Source organism: Gopherus flavomarginatus, chromosome 23, assembly GCF_025201925.1.
Source record: "Gopherus flavomarginatus isolate rGopFla2 chromosome 23, rGopFla2.mat.asm, whole genome shotgun sequence".
Taxonomy (NCBI): Eukaryota; Metazoa; Chordata; order Testudines; family Testudinidae; genus Gopherus; species Gopherus flavomarginatus.
Genome location: NC_066639.1, coordinates 9,086,832 through 9,105,183, shown reverse-complemented (window position 1 = coordinate 9,105,183; position 18,352 = coordinate 9,086,832). Strand labels below are relative to the sequence as shown.

The window sequence follows — 18,352 nt, the reverse complement described above, 5'->3', positions numbered from 1 at the left end:
AGTGTGTGTATGTTGATGGGAGTGTGTGAAGGACTGGTGTGTGGAGCAGGGTGAGGAGGGGCCTCTCAGCTCTGGAGCAGTCACCTGGCTCTCTGACAGCCTGGTCGTCAATGCCCCTGAAGCTTAGGTCTCTCCCACTCCCCCCACGCAGCTGCTTATCTGCCTCCCTGTGCCTTTTTCATCAGCCCAGCGAGCCTCTCGGCAGCAGGTCAGATGGGAATCCAACCCTGCGCCCGGCATCCCCTTGGGTTAGGCACCTGTATGGCCCACCCTAAAGGCCGGTCCTGGATGTGGAGCAGAATTGATCCCCTCCACTGTTCCCTATGGGATGAGTTTGGAGGAATTCAGTCCCTGATTTTTATTTTCTGTCTCTCCAGCACTTACTTGGGTTTGCTCTCTGCCTTTCCATCCCCAGTTCTGAGATTTCTCCTCACTTCTCGCAGGTGATGGGGTGGTGAGGGAGAGCGAGGAGCAGAATCCTCACCAGGAAGATGCTGAGCTCGCCGAAAGCACATGGGGAATTACTGCGAAGATCCAAAGGGAATGTGTCCAGCCCCCGTGAGCAGGAAAAGCTGATGAAAGTTACCGACAGTCCAGAGAGAGAGCAAGGGAAACCACTCAGAGGATAGAGTGGATCAACCTATTAATTGTCAGGGAACTCACAGGGACCTCAAGGAAAACTACGTCCCAGGAGAGAATCCTCACGGAAAAGCGAGAGAATACGTGTAGTGAGTGTGGGAAAAACTTCAATTACCACTCAGCCCTTATTCGACATCGAGATAATCCACACAAAGAGAGACCCTACGAATGCTGTGAGTGTGGAGAAAAGCTTCAATCGTACCTCTGCCCTTAGTAGGCATCAGCAAATACACAGAGGAGAGAGACCCTAGAATGCCGTGAGTGCAAGAAACGTTTCACTCGTTTCTCATCCCCTATCTCTCACCAGGGAGTCCCAGTGGGAGAGAAACCCTATGAATGCAGTGAGTGCGGGAAAAGCTTCTCTCAGAACTCAACCCTTATTACACATTACAGAATCCACACGGGGCAGGAGACCCTATGAATGGTTGCGGAGTGTGGGAAAAGCTTCACTCATAGTTCAGGCCTTTCTAAACATCAGAGAATCCGTAAGGAGAATAAACTCATAAAAACCTTCTCTAGAGCTGTCAGAAGATTTTTTTCTCAATTCTTTTGACAGTTCCCAGGTAGTGAGTGTTAAGGCTGTTTGCATCTTTTGCACATTGAGGTCCCTCAGCTCCCACACATGAGTTGCCCACTTTTGAAAGCTCCCCATCTTTGGGGTGGATTCTGCGGTCCTTTCTATCAACTCCATTGTCCTGCTAGTCATGGGAGTGTGTCCTTTCTAACAGGAATGTAATCACCCCAAGTGGGGGAGATGGGCGGTGTCTTCAACTAGCTACGTTGAGATAAAATCTACCTGGGCCTCATCACTGTGGTTCGCCATGGAGTTAGCTAGCTTGAGTTCACTTTCCTGATGTAAAAAGACTGCTATTCTTGCAGTAAAGACATGGGCAATGGATAGTGGGTGGGGTTTATCTAGCACATTTCCTCCTGATCTGACCTAACCACCGTCACATTTCCTTGTCTGAACAAACCTGGATATTCACATTTATACTCCTCCTCTCAGTGCAAAGTTATTGTTAGTGACGTCAAGTTCCTCTTTGAGGACAGATTGTCTCATTCCCAGTTGTTCTCACATTACCCTGCATTGTGCAGAACAGCAGTTATTTTGTTGACTTTTTTCGCATGTAAAATATATTTAAATATGATGAAGAGCTGGAGCAGTGTCAGGGAAATAAGGGTCATTTCAGGCTCTGTGACACTGGAAGGAGATGGGGCGACTCAGAGATTCCGTCCTTCCCCATCACCCCAGAACTGTTACCTTGTGTCTGAGCCATGCAGAATTCACCCCTTCGTATTCCTTCACTTCCCAACGTGTCTGGTGAGATCATGTTCTTGGCTGTCCATGCTTGGGAATGGTGCTTGGACGTCTTTGATCCTAAATCAGAGTCAGTCTGGCCGGCAATGAAAGTGTCACAGACCTGGAAGGGGATTTCAAATGGATTCCAAGCACTGTTCAAATCCCCTTTTCCCTCTATTGGCAAAGCCATTTCTCAGCAGGTCGGCTGTTTTTCCCCCCACTTTATGAAGATGCTAAAACTTTTGTAAATAACACTAATGAGACAGCACTGAGTGAAGCAGGTTTTATGGGAGAATCTCTCATCCTGAATCTGAGTTATCAGATGTAACCTACTTGGGAATTTCACTTCAAATGAAAGTGTCTTCTACCTCTCTGTGATATGGGTTTTCTATCCTTCATGAAGGCTCCTTGGTCATATAACTCCTTTTTAGTTTTGTTTGACAGATTGTAACTCAGATTTATTGGGAAATTTCAGACAAATGACCATTATTCTTTACTTTAGGTTTATTTCCCCCCCATCCCTGCATGGTGATATGGAGAAAATTCAAATACAGTTCAGTCAACAGGAGAGAATACTCCAAGCTATTGGACGTATTATCAAAGAAACTGCAGTGTGTTTAAACCTCCACTCTGAAAAGGTGAAGAGCTGCAGACCCCAAACCATGTAACTGATGGAAGTAAATGCACATAGTCACAGGATCGTTCAGTTCTTTAAGTCAATATTGTCTCAGATGCTCCAGGGATAGAATTCCACAGCAAGTGACTTGGAACTAGGAAAACGCCCAGGTATTTGGTTCTGAAAGCATTTGTGACCCAGTCCCTACAGGAGGTTACTCCTGAAGAGATCTCCTAGCTAATCCCCAAATTTGGGAAATGCTGTCTGTGATGAGGTGCATCAACCCTGCACTGGCACTGCTAGGGTTAACTGCACCTTGTGGGCTGAAGAGGCCACACCCCCTCACCCTCTCTGGGCATGCTCCAACTGGAGACGGAGTGTAAGAGGGAGCAGCTCAGCTCAGCCTGGGTGGACTGAGGAGGAGAACAAACCTGTGTTGTTGGCTCCTGCCAGGAAGCTGCTGGACGCCCAGGCTGCACCCTCCAGCCACCCTGAGGCCCCTGCAGACACCCAGTTGACCACCAAGGATGCGATGCTGGATTCCAGGACATTACGAACTTTGAACATAAGGGTGGGAAGTGACTGAGGGAACGGGACTGTTGCAATGAGAGATCAAGCCTGGACACAGGAGTGTTGGTTCCTCAAGACCCTGGGTCAGGACCTCGTGGAGTAGGGTGGTCCCAGGTCCCTCTTCCCCACACTGCACCCACCACTGGATGGAGTCACCACCTGAAGACAAGCTGTCTTGACCCAGGGGACAGATTTCTTCCCCCCTCAATTCCCTGCCTTCTTCTGTACATGGCCATACATCCTGTGACAGGATGTATCAACCCCATGACACTGTCCATAATGATGTAGATGTGGAGGAAACAGAAGTGGTGTTTTTGTTGAACTCACCATTTGTGGGTGATATAACTGTGTGTAGGATGAAATCAGTGTTGACTGTGAGATGGCTGCAGAAAAATAGCTATTTTTTAATAGGAACCTCATCTCTGTTATTTTACAGAAATTCTGATCCAGGACTCTATCTAATCCGGGGTGGGCAAACTACGGCCAGGGGGCTGCATCCAGCCCTTCAGACATTTTAATCCAGCCCTTGAGCTCCCACTGGGGAGCAGGTTCTAGGGCTTGCCACATTCCGACACTCCAGCTGGGGAGCGGGTTGGGGGCTTGCCCTGCTCCGCATGTGCTGTGGCTCTGTGCGGCTCCTGGGAGCACTGGCATGTCCCCCCTCCAGCTCCTACGTATGGGGGCAGCCAGGGGCTCCACACACTGCCCCCACCCCAAGCACCGCCTCCACAGTTCCCATTGTCTGGGAGCTGCCTGGCCATGGCTCCGTGTAGGAGCCGGAGCGAGGACATGCCGCTGCTTCCAGGAGCTGTTTGAGGTAAGCGACAACTGGAGCCTGACCCCCTCCCTTACCCCAACACTCTGCCCCAGCCCTGATCCCCCTCCCAACCTCTGAACACCTCGGTCCTAGCCCGGAGCACCCTTCTGCACCGCCAACCCCTCATCCCTAGCCCCACCCCAATGCCCTCTCCAAGCCTGGAGCCCTCTCCCACACCCTGAACTCATTTCTGGCTCTACCCCAGAGGCCACAACCCGAGGAAGAGCCCTCACCCCCTCCCATACCCCAGCCCCCAATTTTGTGAGCATTCATGGCCCCATACAATTTCCATACCCAGAGGTGGCCCTCGGGCCAAAAAATTTGCCCACCCCTGATCTAATCCCTAGCCACAACTGCACTCAAGGGTTCACTAGTGGAAAGGGGGATTAAAGGAAAACTGCCATCTGGGAGAAGATGCTTTAATTGTTGAGGATTTATTATTACCAATGAAAATAAAATTAAACACAAAGTTACTCTTTAATGAAGAAGAGGCTTCATTATGTGATCAAGTGTATTCTACTGGAAAAATAAAACTTGCCTTGTTTTTCTTTTTGTTAGTAATATAGGAAATGGGGCTAATCCTGAAAAGCTTCTTTGATGTAACTTGCCCCCCTTGGCCTAAAATGTTCAGATGTAAAACCTCACTCCAAAGGACGGGGTGGGGGAATGTGTGTGAGAAATAGAGTAGAGGAGAAAACTGACCCAGTATTGATTTGAATGATTTGTATTTCAAAAGTAACTTATTTTGATTACCTTCCAAGTCAATTTCTGTGTAGGTGTGTTAGCAAAAAGAAGGTCAGAGAAAGTGTGGGCCCCTTACTGAATGGGGCAGGCAACCTAGTGACAGATGATGTGGATAAAGCTGAAGTGCTCAATGCTTTTTTTGCCTCGGTCTTCACAGACATGAGCAGCACAGTATGGGGAGGAGGTGAGCAGCCCTCGGTGGAGAAAGAACAGATTAAGGACTATTTAGAAAAGCTGGACATGACCAAGTCCTCCGTTCCGGATCTAATGCATCTGAGGGTCCGGATGGAGTTGGCAGATGTGACTACAGAGCCGTTGGTCATTATCTTTGAAAACTCATGGGGATTGGGGGAGGTCTCAGATGGTTGGAAAAAGGCAAATCTAGTGCCTATATCTCTGCACTGCAATTTTAGTCTTGGAGCCCAAGCCCCATAAGTCTGAGTCAGCTGACCTGGGCTTTGAGACAGGTGCTCTGAGTGTGTTAATCACAGTATAGACATAACGTCAGGTTACATCTACAGTGCAATGAAGCACCCACGGCTGGCCCCTGTCACATTAATCAGGGTCATGCGGCTTGGGCCGTAAAGTTGCAGTGTCTGTGTCTCAGTCCCCTGTTCTAGGAGCCCAGAAGGTTGGGAGGGAGTTTATCGAGTGGAAATGGTAAAACCGCAGTGGAGTATTACCCTGGAGTCATGGCATTTCTCCATTGGTCTGTCTGCTTTGGGGCAGGGACAATAACACGTCCTGCTGCATTTGTAATTTCAAAGGGCGGTTTAGGATTTTCATTCTCACCCACGGTGCACAAAGCAGGACTCAACCCTCGGTGTAAACTAAACGAGCTTCCAACAGATTCTGGCAGCCACAATGAGCCTTTTGGTGCGAGAGCTCAGATCTGCCCCTGTCCCAGAGGGAGGGGGTCATCTGTGATAGACTGGAACACTGACCTATCAGCTCCTAACTCCCAAACTTTCAGTAACTCTATTATCAGTGCCTGTGAGCATAATTTAAACCATAAGAGCAGCCACAGTGGACTAAAGCTGCATTGAGCTCTGTGTTTTGTCCTCTGGCTGTAGTCAATACCAGGTGCCCCAAGAGATACTCAAAAGGCACCCCTGGGAGTTGAACCCAGGATCTCCAGTTTACAAAACAGGTGCTTTAGCCAGCTAAGCCATAGTGCCTGCCTGTGGCTAAGGAACACTGTCTGCTCAAACTTGTCTCCCTGCCATCTCAACCAGGGCCTGACAAGCTTTGCATGTGTTTGGATTCTGCAAAGCAGAGGAGCAGGTGTGGTTTTCCTTGGGTGTGTGTGGGGTGTGTGTGTGTGTGTGAGAGAGAGAGAGAGAGAGAGAGAGACTTTTTGGCCAGGTCTGCACTAGAAAGTTATTTCAGCAGAATTATATTGCTCAGGTGTGTGAAAAACACACAACGCTCCCTCGGTCGGCACCCTTCTCCTCTGTCCCAACCCACAGCCCCTCCTATTACCAATGCCCCTCAATCCCAACCTTGACGAGAGCCTAGAGCTTTTTGCAGCAAGCTTAAAGCGACAAATTGTCAGTGTAAATGCTGCTGTTCATTATATTACCATAACTGGCCTCCTCCGGTATCCCACAATGCCTGCCGTGAACTCGCCTGCCCTGCATTCCTGCTACAGAGGCTGGGCCCCTCCCCTTTCATAGCTCCAGAACTTTCTGACAGCTGAGCTGCTAGCTACACCGGCATTGGTTTGCTATAACTGCATTGCTTGGGGAAGTGTACATATTTTATACATCTAAGTAATGTAGTTACAACGACCTCATTTTGTAGCATGGACCTGTCCAAATAATCACTCACACACCTTGGGAGCTTTACAGAATCCAAACACGAGCAAAGCTTATCAGGGCTCAATGGGGACTGGCAGAGTCAGATGTGGGCAGACACGATACTTTAAGTAACAGCAGGCACCATGGCTTAGCTGGTTACAGTGCCTGTTTTGTAAACAGGAGATCCTGGGTTCAACTCCTAGTGGTGCTTGGTTAAGTCCCTTTTGGGGCACCTGGTGTTAGCAACTGTCAGAAAACAAGATTCAGAGCTAGATGGACCTTTGGTCTAGCGCAGTGTGGCTTTTATTTTTGTTTAAATTACACTCACAGGCACTGCTAATAGAGTTACTGAAAGTTTGGGTGTTAAGAGCTGGTAGGTCAGTGGTCCAGTCCCCTCAATGCAGTTTTACCATTTCCACTGGCTAAACTCCCTCCCGACCTTCTGGGCTCCTAGAGCAGCGGACTGAGCCTGAGCCGAGACATGGACACTGCCACTTTACTATAGACCAAGCCGCATGACCCTGATTAATGTGACCCAGGCCAGCCGTGGGTGTTTCATTGCACTGGAGACGTAGCCAAATGTTATGTCTACACTGCTATTAACACACTCAGGACAGCTGCCTCAAAGCCCGGCCAGCTGACTCAGGCTTATGGGGCTTGGGCTGCAAGACTATAAAATTACAGTGCAGACATAGGGACTTGAGCCCAACCTCTGAAACCCCAGGAGGGGTGAGGGTTTCTGAACCCAGGCTTCAGTGTGAATACAAATATACGGACCACAGTTTCTAGCCCCTCAGCTTTAGCTCCATGGGCCCAAGTTAGATGACCCAGGCCAGCCATGCTGCCATCTTTATCCCAGGAGAGATAGACTCTACGGGTACGTCTACTTTGCAATGTCAGCCCTGGTGTGGCACGCTGTGCTCAAAGCAGCACCTGGAAGCCCCATATTCACCACTCTCATATAATGATGATACGGTTTGTACAAAGTCTACCTGGTGAGGTATCGTTTCAAAAGTCTTGATCTGCTGAACACTAATATTGTGTTGGACTGTGTGTGTAGCATTGGCTGGGAAGTTATGAAGTTTTCTCTGTGTGTGTTACTGAGATATATTATGACGTTGCGAAATGCCCACCACCAGCCTTTCAGGTGTGACAATGGAGGAGCCAGACTCGTTGCTGGCCCATTAAAAGGGATCCACACTCCCAAGGACTATCCCAGGAACTGTGTACAATGCAGACTTCTCTGAGATAGCACAGTGACAATGGACGCTGCTTGACTCACATCCTAGCAAAGGTACTTCCTAGCAAGTTGGAAGAAACTATGAAAGAGGGGAAGAGACATCATGAGTTGGCCTCTCTCCCCCACAACTCAACACCTGGAAACGCATCTGGAGGACAAACACTGAACTGAAATAAATCAGAAGAGAATAATAATAATACATTCAAATCAAAGTCTCCAAACAGACTAATATCGGTTTTTCAGCAAAAATTTTCAGTTTGGGGAATTTTCTTTTCTCAGTCAGACTTTGCCAAGGGAAGTGGAGAAAAAATGTTTTTGAGTTGCTTCTTTCAGAACAGCCTGGCCTAGACACTAGCTCTGGTTCACTGTTTTGGTCTTGCTCAGGATGGGGGTATTTTAATTATTTTGGAAGGTCCCAGGGTGTTTGTGGGAGATTATGAGGATGTTCCCTTTTGAGATAAAAACTAAGAAATACAGGACTAGAGAATTTTTTTTAGAAATCTGAGGTTTAGACTTTTCATTTGAAGCGGCCAGGGGGTGGGGGGTGTGGTTAGATTCTGAGAAGGTTTTTGTTTGCAAGAAGAAACATTGTTTCATCTGTCATTGTACCAAAGGGGGAGATGGTTGTCTATAAAGGAGGGGTGAAGACTAAATTCTTGCAATGAGGATAAGATTTAAACCCATGCATGCAGAGCATAATGGATTAGTAGTCCATCACCTTAACCACTCAGTCACCTCATCTGAGCTGTCAGGAAAAGGACAGGAAGAGAAATCTAAGGCCGGCAGAGATAGGGACACTAAGGAGTTTTTAAATACTAAGCGAAAGCAGGGTCTGAATGAGCTCCCCTCTCTCACCTAGTGAGGAGCTGGGGAAAGACTTCAGGAACAGACCGTGTTTGCACAGACACACCTACTCTGCGTAGCTATGCAGCATGATGGGGCTCCTTCCCCAAAATGACCAGTTTTGGTTGGTGATGGGTTACAAATCACTTTAGGATTGAGTGCAATGAAATGTTATTCTCCTTCCTGTATGAGTGAAGGGCAGCAGAACATACCTAGTCTGTCCTGACGGAGGGGTAGGTGGGTGAGGAATAGCTTTTATTGGATTGCAGAGAAGTGATTGAGGACATCACCCTAAACCAGTGGTCCCCAAACATTTCACATTGTGCCCTCTTAGCCATGGCTGTGGCCCCTTGGAAGCCACGATTGAGAACCGAGGCTGGGAGTGGGGCTGTTGCTTGCTGGGGAGAGGGGTGCGGACAGGGGTAAAGGGGTCGACGCTGGGCTGGGAGCCAGAGTCTCAGGCTGAGGGTGGGGTTGGGGAAGAGCTGGGACAGAGTGGGGCTGAGTGGTGTTTCCTCCCTGCCCTCCATGGGGGCTGGCTCAGGCCCTGAGGTGCCCCCATGAATGTTCCTCTGTGTCCCCCTAGAAGTCACACCTCACATTATGGGAACCACTGAACCCTAGACGCTAAGCAGGGGTGAGTGATGCCAAAGCCCAGGGAAAGGGAGAACAAGTGTGGGGGCCCCAGCACCAGAACCATGGCCCCAAACCCTCTTCTGCCTGTGACCTTGCCCTCTTTCAACCTTTCCACGCCTTCCACCTATGACCCGATCCACTAGTCAGCTCTTTTCCGCCCCACCCTGATCATTCATTTACTCCCCCCTCCCCTTCCCGCTTTGCAGCCCTGAGACCAGAGAAGCTCTGTGTCCCTTCTGCAGCTCCCGGGCCACAGTGTGGACTGGGAGGTCCTCCTGCCCTTGGGCCAACATGGGGGAGAGTTTTCCAGGAGTCTCAAAACAGCCGGGGCACTCGGGCAGCATGAGGCAGTGCAAAGGTGCGCGCTGCAGGTGTAGTGTCAGACACTGCTTCCTGGGGGGGCTCCCACATTTCTCCCTGCATATACCCAGTGGAGGAGCATTGTGGGGGGAGGGGCAAGTGGTGACACAAAGATACAGCTCACTCGCCCCCAACGTTCCTCTGTGGCACTATAGAGGGTTTGGGGGGAGCGAGGAGCAGCACTATGTGCTCCATGCATTCTGGTCACTTTCCCCACCTGGGCTGTGCAGTGAGGGGAGCATCAGAAGCTGCTGCTCTCTGCCCTCCCCTTATGCAGCCCAGCTGAGGAAAGTGACCTGGATGCAGGGAGCTCGGATGATCTCGCTTCTTGCCCCCACATCCCACAGCCCCTAGGGGTGCCTGGAGGAGCAGCGTTCCAGGGAGGAGTGGGGGGCAGCAATGCCAGCTGCTCCATGCACACAGGTCAGTGTCCCCAAATGGGCACAGGAGGGGATGCAGGGGTTTCTGTGATGCCTATTCTATCAATATCGTCACTCAATACCAGGCACTCAAATTCACCCGTCTTAGTACTTAGACATCTAGCGTTTGTATTTAAGCACTTCTAAAATGTGTCCAATTTAGCTGTCTGCTATTGCATGATGTAATTGAGGGAGACTCTTTCATTTCACTATTTCTCATCAGATCCTACCTGTACATTATCATCTTTCATCCTCTCCTCCTTACTAGGCTATAGAGAATCCCTGTGAATAGTTCCTCTCCTAACGGATGTCTCTGTCTGAACCCTGTGCTCCTCAGCGCCTGTCGGCTTTCCCCCAGCTCTGAGGCTGTGTCTACACTGAGCACCTTACCACGGTGTAGCTGTGCCACTCTAACCGTGCCGTTGTAAGGTGAGCTGTGTGGCCACTCCTTATCGCTGGGAGAGAGCTTCCCTGGCAAGAAAACCAAACCACCTCCAACGAGGGGCAGGAGCATCATCACTGGGAGCACAGCTCCACCTATGAAGCGCTGTTCACACTGCCACTTTTCATGGCTCAATTTTTGGCATTTGGGAAGTGTTTTTCTCACCGAGTGACAAAATTTTTAGCAACAAAAGCCTTAATTTAAAAAAAACTCCTCTGCAACCTATTTAATGTTACCTTTATACAACCTTTATACTGCCTCCAGTTTTGGTGTCCTCATTTGAAAAAGATGTTGTGAAATTGGAGCTGGGGCAGGAAAGAGCCACCAAATGTTCTGAGGGCTGGAGAAAAGTGCCTTCTAGTGAGCTATTGAAAGAGCTCAACCTTATTAGCTTTTCAAAAGATGATTGAAAGGTGAGTTCATTGAAGTGTTGAAGTGCCTTAATGGAGAGAAAAACTGAGTATTAATGGGCTCTTTAATCGAGCAGAGAAAGGCATAACAAGACCCAGTGGCGGGAAGGTGAAAAGAGACAAATTCATATTACAACTAAGGCACAAATAGTCAACAGTGAGGATGATTCACCACAGGAACAAGCTACCAGGGGAAGTGCTGGATTCACCATCTCCTGCTGTCATGTAATGAAGACTAGATGCCTTTCTAGAATGTCTTTGCCCCCAAAGTAGCTCTTGTGTCATACAGGAGGCCTGTGATATGCAGGGGGTCAGATTAGCTGCTCTAATGCTCTCTTCTGGCCATAAAGTCGACTAATTTCTGAAAAACTGAGTGTAGGATTGGGAGCAGCATCTGATGTCCTGTCTAGCCAGCTTGCTGCCTAGAACGAACACTCCTTGGGTGGGGTGATCCACAGGGAGTAGCACAAACCTCCAAAGTGCCTGGCCAGGGGCAGGACATTGGTCCAGCAAGGGAGGAGTGTGGCAGGGACATCACAAAGGCCTTTTGCAGGACCTGAGACTATTGGTCAAAAGTGGTGGGGAGGTGTTGACCTCACAAAGAGATGCGGCAGCCAGGCAGGACAGGGCTGAGGGACCAGGGAAACCTCAGAGACCCCTGTGGCTTTGCTTCAGCAAGTCTCCTTCTCCAGGTCTCTCTTTGAGGACTGAGAGAGTATTCGGGTTCACGGACGTGAGTGCCAGGAGGACTCATAGACTCCAGGACTGGAAGGGACCTCGAGAGGTCATCGAGTCCAGTCCCCTGCCCTCATGGCAGGACCAAATATTGTCTAGACCATCCCTAATAGACATTTATCTAACCTACTCTTAAATATCTCCAGAGATGGAGATTCCACAACTTCCCTAGGCAATCTATTCCAATGTTTAACTACCCTGACAGTTAGGAACTTTTTCCTAATGTCCAACCTAAATCTCCCTTGCTGCAGTTTAAGCCCATTGCTTCTTGTTCTATCATTGGAGGCTAAGGTGAACAAGTTTTCTCCCTCCTCCTGATGACACCCTTTTAGATACCTGAAAACTGCTATCATGTCCCCTCTCAGTCTTCTCTTTTCCAAACTAAACAAACCCAATTCCTTCAGCCTTCCTTCATAGGTCATGTTCTCAAGACCTTTAATCATTCTTGTTGCTCTTCTCTGGACCCTCTCCAGTTTCTCCACATCTTTCTTGAAATGCAGTGCCCAGAACTGGACACAATATTCCAGTTGAGGCCTAACCAGCTCAGAGTAGAGCGAAAGAATGACTTCTCGTGTCTTTTTGATGTAAGCAGAGTCAGGATAAGCTCCACCCTGACATCTAGTGGAAAGAATTTCAGAGAGTGTATTTGCATAGGCACGCCTACCCTATCCCAGACTGCCGAGCTGTGGGACTGCTTGGTGACAAATGACTCACCCTCAGTTGGGTGGTACTTGCTAGACAAGGGACATGGGTTCAAAAACCCAGTGAATTGAGAGAGGCTGAGGACAGGTATCTGTGCTTGGTAGTGTAGTTGCCTTGTGGAGCCAGAAGCACCAGTTCTACCTCCTTCTCTCTCCACTGTGGAATGTTTGAGTTGATTTTTTTATTCTCTCAATAATCTAAATACAGATTACTGAGCTGAGTTCACTTTGGGCTAATGGTGCACTAGCATTGTGGCTCCCCTACTAAGAGCTGAGATCACTAAGAGTTGAAATCACTAAAGAGCTGAAATTACTGAGCTGAGAGCACTGAGTACTGTGCTAACTAGTGGAGGAGCCTGAAGATATACTGTGAAACAGAGCGGCTGGTGGAATGGAGCAGTTGTGGGGATGGCTGGAGCGGATCACGGGACAGCTGGTAGCAGCGGAGCGGCTGGCAGAGCGGAGTAGCTGTGGGACGGGTGGAGCAGCCTACAGAGTGAGCGGAGCCGAGCACTTTGCAGGGAGAACTGGAGCAGCTCATGGAGCAGAGCAGCCGGTGGAGTGGAGCAGTTTCTGAGGACGGCTGGAGGAGCGGAGCAGTTCATGGAGAAGGCGGAAGCAGAACCCATGGAGAGGCAGGGAAGTTGGCCCCGGACCAAGTAAGGTGCCCCTTTCTACCCAGGCTGGGGGGAGGGACCTCTACAGATAAACTCTCGAACTCTGGGGGGGCGTTGACCAGAGACTTTTGGGTTGTTGGACTTTGGGGTGATTGGACTTAAAACCCTAAGGGGAAAAAGGACAGTGCCAAACGTACTTGGAGGTGGGTTTTTGTTTATGGTTTGTGTTATAACCCTGTTTGTGGTGTTTCTCCAATGGGATGCCGCATTGATTCCTTCTTTTATTAAAAAGATTTTGCTACACTCAGACTCTGTGCTTGCGAGAGGGGAAGTATTGCCTCCTAGAGGAGCCCAGGGATGTGATATGTCAGTGTCCCAGGTCACTGGGTGGGGGCTCGAGCCGGTTATGCATTGTGGTTCCATTTCAGTAACCCTGGATACTGAATCCGGCCCTTGTTGCTGCCAACTCAGAGGGGCAGAAGGGTTACATTTACAACACACCTGTTAATGCATCCCAGAATCATGTTTGCTTTTTTTGCAACAGTATCACACTGTTGACTCATATTAAGCTTGTGGTCTACTATGACCCCTAGATCTCTTTCTGTCATACTCCTTCCTAGACAGTCTCTTCCCATTCTGTATGTGTGAAACTGATTGTTCCTTCCTAAGTGGAGCACTTTGCATTTATCTTTACTGAACTTCATCCTGTTTACCTCAGACCATTTCCTCAATTTGTCCAGATCATTTTGAATTTTGACCCTGTCCTCCAAAGCAGTTGCAATCCCTCCCAGTTTGGTATTGTCCGCAAACTTAATAAGCGTACTTTCTATGCCAACATCTAAATCGTTGATGAAGCTATTGAACAGAGCCGGTCCCAAAACAGATCCCTGCAGAACTCCACTTATTATACCTTTCCAGCAGGATTGGGAGCCATTAACAACTACTCTCTGAGTACGGTTATCCAGCCAGTTATGCACCCACCTTATAGTAGCCCCATCTAAATTGTACTTTCCTAGTTTATCTATAAGAATATCATGCGAGACTGTATCAAATGCCTTACAAAAGTCTAGGTATATCACATCCACCGCTTCTCTGTTATCCACAAGGCTCGTTATCCTATCAAAGAACGCTATCAGATTGGTTTGACATGATTTGTTCTTTACAATTCCATGCTGGCTATTACATATCACCTTACCACCTTCCAAGTGTTTGCAGATGATTTCTTTAATTACCTGCTCCATTATCTTCTCTGGCACAGAAGTTAAACTAACTGGTCTGTAGTTTCCTGGGTTGTTTGTATTTTCCTTTTTATAGATGGGCACTATATTTGCCCCCTTCCAGTCTTCTGGAATCTCCCCTGTCTCCCATGATTTCCCAAAGATAATAGCTAGAGGCTCAGATACATCTTCTGTTAACTCCTTGAGTATTCTAAGATGAATTCCATCAGGCCCTGGTGACTTGCAGGCATCTAACTTTTCTAAGTGATTTTTTTACTTGCTCTTTTTTTATTTTTTCTTCTAAACCTACCCTCTTCCCGTAAGCATTCACTATACTAGACATCCCTTCAGACTTCTCAGTGAAGACTGAAACAAAGAAGTCATTAAGCATCTCTGCCATTTCCAAGTCTCCCGTTACTGTTTCCCCCTCCTTACTGAGGCATGGGCCTACCCTGTCCTTGGTCTTCCTCTTGCTTCTAATGTACTGATAAAAAGATTTATTGTTTCCCTTTATTCTCTTTTGAGTTTTCTCCTTCCCTTTAAGGGATTTTACTAGAAAACAGCCATCCCTGTTTAGAAGGAAAGAGCCTCCTGGAGGTTTGAAATCTGTTCAGTCTGATCCATCTGGTGACAGTTGAATTCTAGACATGGAAAACACGTGTTAAGGAGGCAGAATTTTATTGTGCACCTGGTATTTTGTCCCTTAGAAACACTGGGGACATTCGGGTTTCACCTTCTTCTCCATCCCTCCATCCCTCCTGTCTCTTCGTCTCTTGTTTCTTTTGTCATTTCCCCTGTTCCTCTCCCAACACCAGGAAGGAGGGGTGTGTATGTGTGTGTGCGTGCGTGTGCGTGTGCGTGTGTGTGTGTGTGTGTTGCGGGTGAGTGCTTTGCAGCTCCCACTGTGGGAGGTCCACCCAAAAATATGGGGCTGAACTTGTGCTCAGGCAGTGATCCCCACCAGTGACATAGGCCATCCTTTGGGCTCTCTGGTGAGAACCTTCAGCCTCAGTCTCTACCCTGATTGGCTGAGCAAGGGGTTATTGACAGGGAGGAGACTCAGGTCCTTGTTGGTCTCTTTTAAGACCAAGGAAATAAGTCAGAACCAGTTCTATATTTGATGAATTTTGCTGCTTCTCTGCATTAATGGTCTCTGAGCAGTTGATGATTCTCTCTAACATTACAGTTCTCCTGAAATACTTGCTGAATAATTACTGTGCACTGTTGTTGGTTTGGAGCTCATCTGAGAGCACTTTATTCATGCCATTCAATGTCTGAAATTCAAGATCCGATGGTTAGTTTGAAAATCAGGGCTCTTGGGTCCTATTCCCAACTCTGCCACTGACGGGCTGTGTGACCTAAGAGAAGTCAATTATCCTTTCTCAGCCTTAGCTTCTCCCTCTTTCAAGTAGGGATAATAATGATCCACTCTTACCTACCTGACGGTGGGTGGAGGATGGGGATCCATTGGAGAGTGTCACTAGGAGTAGGGCATAATATGAGGTGTCCTATCACATTTACTCAGAGCAGATTAACACATAATAGAATAGCTGAAATAGTCTATTTGATTCGTATGTTTTTATTTTGAAATTGTTAAAAGCAGCAACGACTTAGCTCAGACTGAAGCATCTTATCTAATGTTTGAGATTTAAGTGTCTCCTCTTTGTGTGCGAGGAGACAATTTAACACATTGTGACAAACAGGAGATGCTTTTGTTTAGCAACAAAATACTTTTGCAAAGAACTTTCCTCCCACTTGTTATGATTTTGAGAAACAAACTGGTTTGGTCTGAATGGGATTTTCTGACAGAAACGGTTTCAGTGAAATTTCCCCACCATCTTGATCCCTGGGCTCTATCCCTACCTCTAAGGAGGGTTTGTCTGTTAGAATAGAAGTCAGGACCGCTGCCTTCTCTTTCTGGCTCTGCCACCGCCTTTATGTGTAGGACCTTGGGTAGGTCACTTCCCTTCTCTGGACCTCAGGCTCCTCCCCATCTGTCCAATGGGAGCAGGGACAGTTCCCTGCGCCTTTCCACCTTGTACCGTCCCCCCCCCGCGCCCCTGCCCTGAGGTGCCCTACTCGTCGCAGCTCCCCCCCTCCACCCTGAGGTACCTCTCTTGTGGCAACTCCCCCGCTCTGCCCTGCGGCACCCCCCTCACCCCAGCTCACTCCTGCTCCGAGCACGAGCACCCCGAGCACACCGTGGCCGCTTCAATTCTCTGCCTCCCATGCTTGCGGCTCCTAAGCCTGCCAGGCAGTCAAACACCCTCCTCTGAGCCACAGCAGCCCTGACAGTTGACAATAGAGGAACCTTAACCCCGAGTTCCTTCAATGTGTCCCCCTCCGAGGTCCAGCTCCGACCACCAGATACTCGGGGTATGTCTATACCACCTGCCGAATCGGTGGGCAGCGATCGATCCAGCGGGGGTTGATATATCGCGTATAGTGTAGATGCAACACATCGAGTGCTCTCCTCTAGACTGCTGTACTCGAGCTCGGTGAGAGACCCAGGCAGAGTCTACTGGTTAGCAAGATATGTAAATGAATAGAGCTTTGAAATGCAAGTCTGCAGTGTTAGAGTTAGAAGGGGAGGTGTTTGCTCAGGTCTTGTGATGTAAGCAAACAAGTCTTGTCTATTGCTATAATTTTAATTCAAAGAGAAAAAAAGGAAAGACAAAAGGTTGCTGGAAATGTATAAGAAGCCTGGGACACGATCCTTCTTCATCTCAGATCTGCTTTGGATTTCAAGAGGGCGAAACCTTAAGCCGGAAGGATTGAGATTCCCAGTCATTGACTGGAGCCACCCTGAATATGGAAATTGGACTATAACCTATGGACTATTTCTAAAAGAACTTTCGGCAACTACAAGCTCACCTCTACTGTGTATCTGAACCTCAAAAATTGAATTCAAGTCTATATGTCTATTAATCTTTTAACCAACACTTTCTCTCTTTACTTTTCTAATAAATTTTAATTTAGTTAATAAGAATTGGCTATAGCATGTATTTTGGGTGAGATTTAAGTTATAATTGAATCTGGGTATATGGCTGATCCTTTGGGATCAGAAGAACCTTTTCTTTTATATGATGAAGTAAGATTTTCAGGAATCATCATCATATCTGACAGGTGTGTTTGGACGGAGGCCTGAGGCTGGGTACTTTAAGGGAACTGCGTGGTTTAAACTTCTAAGTAACCAGTGAAGTACTACAGAAGCTGTTTTGTGCTGGCTTGGTAAATCTAAGTATTGAAATAACCAGCAGCGTTTGGGATTTGTCTGCCCTGTTTTGTTTGCAGTTCACCCTGATTGAGTGACCTCAGCTGGCTCCCACGGGCAGCACCGTCACACCTACATCCAGGCTGTAGGGGTCCGGGGGATCTTAGGGGCCTTGGGGTGCACAGATACCTACATCCAGGCCGTAGGGGTCCCGGGGGAGCTTAGGGGGTTAGTGGGGTGCACATATTCCTACATCCAGGCTGTAGTGGTACCAGGGGGCCTTAGGGGGTTAGTGGGGGACATAGATACCTACGTCCAGGCTGGAGGAATCTTGGGAGTCTTAGGGGATTTTTGGTGGCTCAAGATACCTATGTCCAGACTGTAGGGGTACCAGGGCGTCTTAGGGGTTCGGGTGGGCACAGATACGTATGTCCAGGATGTATCGGACCCGGGGGGGGGGGTTAGAGATTTCGTGAGAGTCACAGATATCTACGTCCAGATTGTAGATGTCCCAGGGGGTGTTGGTGGGTTAGGGGGGGTACAAATACCTACGTCCAGGCAGTAGGGGTTCCTGGGGGGTTAGAGGGTTTCTGAGGGGCACATATACCTACATGCACACTGGAGTGTCCCAGGGGGCTTCTGGAGTCTATATGGGGCACAGATACCAATGTCCTGTCAGTACAGGTCCCTGAGGGGCTTCGGAGGTTTGTGGGGGGCACAGATACCTAAGTTCAGGCTGGAGGGGTCCCGGAGGGGATTAGGGTCTGTCACAGAGTGTGGGGGAGTCCGGTCCAGCACCCCTCTTTCTGGGACTCACAGTGACTCAGCCAGCCAGTAAAACAGAAGGTTTATTGGACAACAAGAGTGAAGGATATAGCAGAGTTTGGAGGCACAAGCAGGACCCCGCAATCGAGTCCTTCTGGGGGTTCAGGAAACTTACTTCCCAGTTTGGGATTCCCTGAATTCAAACCACCCAGTCCAAAACTGAAACTGAACTAACCCAACTCCCTCCAGCCGGCCCCTTCCTGTGTTC

The 18,352-nt window shown here is 48.5% G+C and overlaps 2 protein-coding genes, 1 long non-coding RNA gene and 2 other non-coding genes across 13 annotated transcripts in view; 3 read left to right on the top strand and 2 right to left on the bottom strand.

Annotated features, from left to right (window-relative positions):
• The window catches only part of LOC127039498 (uncharacterized), a 19,475-nt gene extending 14,832 nt beyond the window's left edge, over positions 1-4,643 (top strand). Inside the window, exon 2 of the long non-coding RNA XR_007771063.1 lies at positions 3,875-4,643. This is a non-coding gene — a long non-coding RNA (uncharacterized LOC127039498). The remainder of the gene's footprint in view (positions 1-3,874) is intronic.
• Positions 1-18,352, top strand: part of LOC127039341 (zinc finger protein 436-like) — a 782,343-nt gene that overhangs the window by 25,453 nt on the left and 738,538 nt on the right. The window lies entirely within an intron of this gene.
• LOC127039388 (zinc finger protein 436-like) overlaps positions 1-18,352 on the bottom strand; it is a 191,683-nt gene that overhangs the window by 48,064 nt on the left and 125,267 nt on the right. The window lies entirely within an intron of this gene.
• On the bottom strand, positions 5,791-5,864 carry TRNAT-UGU (transfer RNA threonine (anticodon UGU)). Its single transcript has one exon. It is a non-coding gene; the product is annotated as a tRNA-Thr (tRNA).
• Positions 6,623-6,696, top strand: TRNAT-UGU (transfer RNA threonine (anticodon UGU)). The gene has a single exon. It is a non-coding gene; the product is annotated as a tRNA-Thr (tRNA).